The sequence below is a fragment of the Salvia hispanica genome, chromosome 1 (genome assembly GCF_023119035.1).
Source record: "Salvia hispanica cultivar TCC Black 2014 chromosome 1, UniMelb_Shisp_WGS_1.0, whole genome shotgun sequence".
NCBI classification, from domain to species: Eukaryota; Viridiplantae; Streptophyta; class Magnoliopsida; order Lamiales; family Lamiaceae; genus Salvia; species Salvia hispanica.
In genome coordinates, this window is record NC_062965.1 from 53,138,718 (window position 1) to 53,145,260 (window position 6,543).

The 6,543-nt window shown below is 48.5% G+C and overlaps 1 long non-coding RNA gene and 1 pseudogene across 1 annotated transcript; one reads left to right on the forward strand and one right to left on the reverse strand.

Moving 5' to 3' along the window:
* Positions 1-3,588: 3,588 nt before the first annotated feature.
* On the reverse strand, positions 3,589-3,990 carry LOC125211547. The gene is made up of 2 exons (XR_007174539.1): positions 3,917-3,990; positions 3,589-3,793 (listed from the first exon to the last, which is right to left on the reverse strand). It is a non-coding gene; the product is annotated as an uncharacterized LOC125211547 (long non-coding RNA).
* Positions 3,927-5,718, forward strand: LOC125211540 (annotated as a pseudogene).
* Positions 5,719-6,543: the final 825 nt, after the last annotated feature.

Here is a 6,543-nt window from a genome sequence, read left to right on the forward strand (position 1 = left end):
TGGCTCCAACACAAGCGGGATGCCAAAGATCGAATGTGGCCCATTTTCGCGTACCGATTCCATATCCTTAGCATTTGTGAAGCTAAAGATGATCCAGCCCTTTCTATGGAACATAACTTTCACCGGGACTTTCCAACGTTTTGTCATGGTGAAGATGGCCTCCTTACCCGAGAATCTTCCTGCGAACATACCACTAAGATAAGGACCCCAGCCCGAGGGTATGGGCATGAGGTCAGAGTTAGATCTAGCTTCTGGTGAACAGATGGGCGCCGAGGCCTGATTGACCGCGAGCCATGCGGCGTGCTGCTCCAGCTCCAGATGGAATTCTATATCTTCCTTGAGGTCTTCCTCAGTTTTATTAAAGGAGACGCCGTTGTCATCCGTTCCCTCTAGTGGGATCTCGTATTTTTTGCACATTTCAAGGATATCGATCTTCAATCCACCATTCGTGCAGAGATGATCAAGGATTCTATGCTTCTCGATTGGTGGTTCGACTTCGACGTTCTCTTCGGTTACCTTCTTATTGGGATTCCCTTCCTCTTTTTGTTGATCTGTCATGGTAAAGTCAGAGGGAAAGGGAAAATCACAAGAGTAGAAGTTATTACCGATTTGGCCCGAAGACAACTCGAGGTGTGTCGAGGGGATGTGCAGGGTTTCCGCGCCACACGGGCCGAGAACCCTTCCATCAGTGCGGTCCGGCAGATGCGGCATCGTCGAGGTTGTCTCGACAAGGGGGGTAATTTCCTCGACACGACTTGAGCCGGGTGACTCCCCAACACTTAGATTCTCCAAGGGAGTGGGTTGGGCCGGGGTTGGTGCGGAGGAATCCTTCGATGGCATGGTTGTTTCCACTCCAGGAGGCCGACACGAAGGCGTCCCGTCTCAAGCCGGAGGTGATGAGGCGGTGAAGGGCGCACTCGAGACTAGGTTCTGCAAGGGAATGTTAGAAGAAGCAAGAAAATTATCTAAGTATGGGAGACGAACCTGTAGGGCATAGGGTGCCCAGGCCGTGCGGATAGTTCCAGAAAAGCGGCCTTGTCTTGCAGGAGGCTCGGGCCATAGAGCCACAGTGTGGCCTCCTATACAAGAGAATGGTCTGGGTATTCCAAGCCAAGTGCAGTGACCTTAGGTTTCAGAACTATAAATTTTGGGTCAGACCCGTTTTGAAAAAACCCGACCCGACCCGACCCGAACCGCCTCAGTCCCGCGCCCAAATTCAAACCCTAGCAACAGCCGCCAAATTCAAATTTGAATATTGGGGTGTCTAGATTCGATGAACCTGACCGTTGGTGGGTAGGTGGCGCCGGAGACTCTTCAACTTCCGGTAGGCGGCGCCAGACAAATTAGGGTTCCGGTGAGATTATCGCCGGAGAATCGAAAGAAGGCAGGAGCGAGAGCAGCAGCGGTTGTTGGAGCTTTTCCGTTCGCCACTCGCCTCCAGGCCGCCGGGAGGTCGCCGGAAAACCACCTGGGAACAATACTCAGACGAAAAATCACCAGAAAAACAGAGGATCACTTTTCAGAGAATTGAAAGACACCAAACAGGGCAGAAACGCTAGAACACCAATGGAATAGTGAGACTAAGACGAATCCAACACTGAACGGAAAAAGGCAAGACAACCAAACCAAGCCTTTATCCAAACAAGTAAAATCCGAATTTAAACGAAAGTAGGGATAAAGAAAACTTAGGCTAGGTGAGAGATTCAAGCACAAAGGTAGAACTTCAATTGATATCGCCTTCTTCGATTTTCACCCCAAAGAGCCGGCCTTAACCAATCTGACACCACTTCACCGGCGAGGGGAAATGAGCTCAGGATTAAGCGCTCAACTGGGTCCGAAGAAGGATGCTTCGATTAAAGAGCTACACCTTTATTGAATCGGAATGCTTCACCAAGAACACTTCGCAGCCGGAGAAGCTAGAGCTGCCGCCAAAACCACTTCCTCCCCTTGCCAACTACTCACACCTCTTCCACCACCACTAAGGTGATTTCCGAGGCTGCTAGGTTGGAGGGGAAGTCGTCGGAGAGCCTGGGGGAGCTCCAATATCGCCGGAAAAGTGGAGGAACCGAGAGCAAGCTTTTCGAGAGGGACAGCCCCAAAACCGATTCAAATCTGGAGTTTACTGAGTCAAAATCGATGTTTGATGATTGAGAATCACTTCAACACTGACTTGAATCACCAAAATGAATGGAAGGAGGGCAGCGAGCAGATTTCCGTGAGGAGAGAGCTAGAGAGAGAGTGTGGAGTCTAGAGAGAAGTCAGAGAGAATTCTTCTAGAGAGAGAAAATCTCAACCACACTAAAACTAAAGTATGGGTAAACGATATTTATAGTCGCACAGGCCCACCCCGTAGGGCCCCTTACTCCAGAAACCCTAATCGGTACAGGCCCACTAAGGAGCCCGTGTCGTAGGATTTTTTGGGAGCCATGTTTCGACTATCGCGGGACACACACACGCACACTCCCTGAGAATATCCTCCAGCATGTTCTATGGTGGGCCCGTACCACCACGTGTCCATGCACGTTAGAGAATCCCGGAGATTGATACCCCTCTCCGGCATGTTCTACGGTGGGCCCGAAGGCCCGAAAGCCCATGCACGAAGAGTTGTTCCAAGGAGGCACATGCACGAGGCATGATTTCGGGCCGAGGCCCGTTAAGGTACCGGGCCCGAAGGCCCAATCGGAGACACCGAAGAGCACGAAGGCCCGACGAGTAGCACATGCACGAGACATGATTTCCGGGCCGAGGCCCGTTAAGGCACCAAGCCCGAACCCTGAAGGCCCGATGCGGGACACTGAAGGCACATGGCCCGACGTGAAGCACATGCACGAGGCATGATTCCGGGCCGGGGCCCGTTAAGGCACCGGGCCCGGAGGCCCGATGGAACGTCGAAGGGCCCGAAGGCCCGACGGGGAGCACATGCACGGAGCATGATTCCGGGCCGAGGCCTGTTAAGACACCGGGCCCGGAGACCCGAAAGACGCGGGCTCGAAGGCCGGCGATAGACACGGGCCCGAAAGCCCGAAAGACGCGGGCCCGAAGGCCGGCGAGAGACACGGGCCCGGAGGCCCGAAAGACGCGGGCCCGAAGGCCGGCGAGAGACACGGGCCCGGAGGCCCAAAAGACGCAGGCCCGAGGGCTGGCGAGAGACGCGAGCCGAAGGCTGGCGAGCAGCACACCCAAGCGCATGGACGCTAAGGCAACAACACCTCCATGGAAATTAATTCCACAGAGTTGTCTCCATTGAGAATCGAACACGTGACCTCATGGACGGATAAGGATTCTAGGCGGCGCCCTACTAGTAGTTGTTAAGAAACATCTACTCCGCAAAACATTGATGACTAACTCGAAACCTTATTTTCTCTTCTATATTTTGATCAATTTTAACTAAACCTCTAATCTTGATGTCAAGTTGTCAAATTTATTTACTTAAAAATTTGTCACTCTGCATCACCTTGAATTGACCTCTTGAATAGAATAACCATACTTTTGATTCCTCAATTCCTCCAAAAAATGAGTGATTCACATTCACTTGTTTGGACGTACGTAGTAGTATTAAAATTTATTTTGGGATCAGAACGACTCAAATAAGATCCTAAGAAGTTAAATTAAAAACAGTCATTAATATGCATGTTTGATCATTGTATTTAAAGTACAGTATCATACCGATGGAAAGCTTCCGTCGGTCTCAGAATCCGCACCATCTCCAGCGAAAAAAGGTCTTTTCCACCATAATTTTGTCTCAATGTGTTGAGAAATTAGAGTCCTCAATCCTATTTGAAAAGAAATTTAACTGAAAAAAGGAGAGAAAAAAGTGTATTTCAGTAAATAATAGGAGATCCAGGGGCATAGATATCACCGAATAAAGAAAATAATAAAATAATAAACGATGAATGTATATTCATTACTACATTACAGATGATCACTTTCAGTCGCAACGCGAAGCTACTTTTGGTCGGTGGTCAATATCAAACAACACTCCTGTCTGACTGTCTCAATGAAGAAGGACGGAGCTCTGCCTCCCATCGCCACCGCCAAGACCTTCCTCTGCTTCGAGACCAAGTCCTTCCTCGCCACATTGCTCGGCCTCGCTCTCGTCGTCGTCGTATGGAATCTCCAGCCCTACTACGACAACATCCTCTCCAGCACCGGCTGCGCGGCTGCGTCTCCACCGATAAGATCAAGATCGGATCCCAACAAGCGCATATTCGAAGCTTACGGCAGCGCGGCAGCTCTCTTCGTCCAAATGGGCGCGTACCGCGGCGGCCCGGCCACGTTCGCGGTGGTTGGGCTGGCGTCGAAGCCCACGCACGTGTTCGGCAAGCCCTGGTACAAATGCGAGTGGGTACCCAGCAACAACGGCAACGCCTCAATTCGAGCCAAGGCCTATAAAATGCTTCCTGATTGGGGCTACGGCCGAGTCTACACGGTCGTCGTCGTCAATTGCACATTCGCGCAAAACCCAAACGCCGACAACAGCGGCTGCAAGCTCATCATCTACGCTTACTACGCCGAGTCCCCGCGCTGGAGGAGGCGGCGGGAGGCTACAACGAGTCGGATTACAAACCGCCGTATAAGTACGATTACCTCTACTGCGGTTCATCGCTGTACGGGAAGCTGAGCGCCAGCAGAATGCGGGAGTGGATGGCGTACCACGCGTGGTTCTTCGGACCGAAATCGCATTTCGTGTTACACGACGCCGGCGGGGTGTCGGCGGCGGTGCTGGAGCCCTGGATTAGGGCGGGGAGGGTGACGCTGCAGGATATTAGGGCCCAGGCGGAGTACGACGGCTGCTACTACAACCAGTTTTTGGTAGTGAACGATTGCCTCCACCGCCACCGCCACGCCGCCAACTGGACTTTCTATTTCGATGTTGACGAGTATATTCATCTCCCCGACGGCACCACTCTGGAGTCGGTGTTGAAGGATTTCTCCAATAACACACAGTTCACCATTGAGCAGAATGCAATGTCCAGCTCACTCTGCTTAAATGATCCACCTCGAGACTATTCAAGGTACGTACGAACTATTAAATCATCTAATAAATTCCAGTTTGATTTTCAAAAATAATTTACACAGGGAATGGGGGTTCGAGAAGTTTCAATTCAGAGACTCGAGAAGCAGAATAAGGCGAGATCGGAAATACGCGATTTAAGCTAAAAACGCCTACGCCACCGGCGTCCACATGTCGGAGAATGTGGCCGGCGGGACTCTCCACAAAACAGAGAACAAAATCCGGTACTACCACTACCACAACACCATCACCGTCCACGAGGAGCTCTGCCGCAACCTCCTCCCGGCTTCCGCCGCCGATGCCACCACCTGGCTCGACAAGATCCCTTATGTATACGACGATACCATGAAAAACTTAGCCCCCACAATCAAGGAGTTCGAGCGGAACACCATCGGCCGACCACCACGATACTACTACCTCCATCCCCAAAATTTGCTACACTTTGACCCGACACGAGTTTTAAGAAATGTAATTGAAAGTGAGTTAGAAAAAGTTGGTGGGATGTGGGTCCTACTTTTAAAGTATTAGTTTTATAATAAAATGTGAGTAGGAATAAGTTAGTGGAATATGAGATCCACTACTAAAAATGGTAAAAGTGAAGTGTATCAAATTTTCAAAGACGGATCAAAATGGTAATACGTATCAAATTTTCAGGGACAGAGGTGGTAATTACTAATCCACTAGTATATTCTTTTTTAAAACTATTTTTCCGTGTATAAAAATAATTACTACCATCTCTGTCTTTATCTCTTTTTTACTCTTTTTTTAATTCTTTATCAACTCCGAAAGGTTATGATTGCACCGACGACATAATCATCCAATCTGTCAAACGGTGAAATTCTAAGCGACGCGTGGCACTATATATAGCATCTTAGGTCAAATTGTACTGCATTTATATTTACAACAATGATTAAGTTTTTATATCTATATCTATATAAATATTTCTTGTGTGGTACTCCATGTTATATCGCCTCCACTGGTCGGAGATGGTCTACATTCCCCACCACTGCTGGCACGGGTGATTCGTGGCTGTGAGACTAACATTATGCATATTACTCCCTCCGTCCTACCGAAAAATCGGTATTTACGGTATTTTTTTGGTATGGTAAGTCCGGTATTTCGGTATGTCGGTATATTTTCCCACCCCTATGTATGTCCAAATTAATGCATTACCATTTATAAACTATTATTTAGAATAAATCAAGTCCTAATTAGGATTTATTAAATAATACCACAGTTGGTTTATTGATTGTGCGGTTTTCACTTCTCAATTCGTATGCGTCTATTGGAACATATACTCCACAATTTAATCTCTGATCACGTGACACACCACACAAAATTAATCCTAAATATCAAACAAATTAATAAAACATAGAGTAATTAATTTTTACACACCGGCCATGATAAAGTAGAACAAAGTAAGACTGCCCCATTCCAGCTCCACTCAAGATCTGAATATAAGGTGTAGTTACTCGATTAAATGACGATTTTTTTACAATAGTATACTTTGATTCACAAATGCCTATAAA